Genomic DNA, 436 nt, shown 5'->3' on the forward strand with positions numbered 1-436 from the left:
GATTCACGGCAGGTGGGATGTGGCTGCTCTGAAATGTTCCCTCATTCAGGGGGTGCACGGCTTTGAATCACCGCGTGATAGGCTTCAAACCACGAGGGGGATAACTCGGTGGCTGCTGCTAGAGCAGGCAGTGACATTTGGAGGGGAAGTCTCTTCTCCGGGGGGTTTATTTATAACCAGGACTTGAAGCCTTGTACCCGAGGCAACTGGGGACCTGCTAGAGTAGCAGCTGGCGGCTGGGGCCTCGGGGGGGCCAGCAGCTCAGGCTGGGACTGACCGTGCAGAGCTCAGGGCTGAAAAGCTGTGCTGGTCGATGGACTGTGAAGGATGTGGCTGGGTGTGGACCCGGGGAATTCTCTGGGACCCCGGAACTGCCCCTGGATTAAGGACACTGGCTCACAGTGCAGGTGAAGTGAGGACTGGGGCAAGGTCAGAT

The 436-nt window shown here is 58.9% G+C and overlaps 1 protein-coding gene across 1 annotated transcript in view; it reads left to right on the top strand.

Annotated features, from left to right (window-relative positions):
• MGAT5B (mannosyl (alpha-1,6-)-glycoprotein beta-1,6-N-acetyl-glucosaminyltransferase, isozyme B) overlaps nt 1-436 on the top strand; it is a 65,781-nt gene that overhangs the window by 62,238 nt on the left and 3,107 nt on the right. The gene's annotated exons all lie outside the window — the stretch shown is intronic.

The sequence above is a fragment of the Bison bison genome, unplaced genomic scaffold (genome assembly GCF_000754665.1).
Source record: "Bison bison bison isolate TAMUID 2011002044 unplaced genomic scaffold, Bison_UMD1.0 scf7180017864371, whole genome shotgun sequence".
NCBI lineage: Eukaryota > Metazoa > Chordata > Mammalia > Artiodactyla > Bovidae > Bison > Bison bison.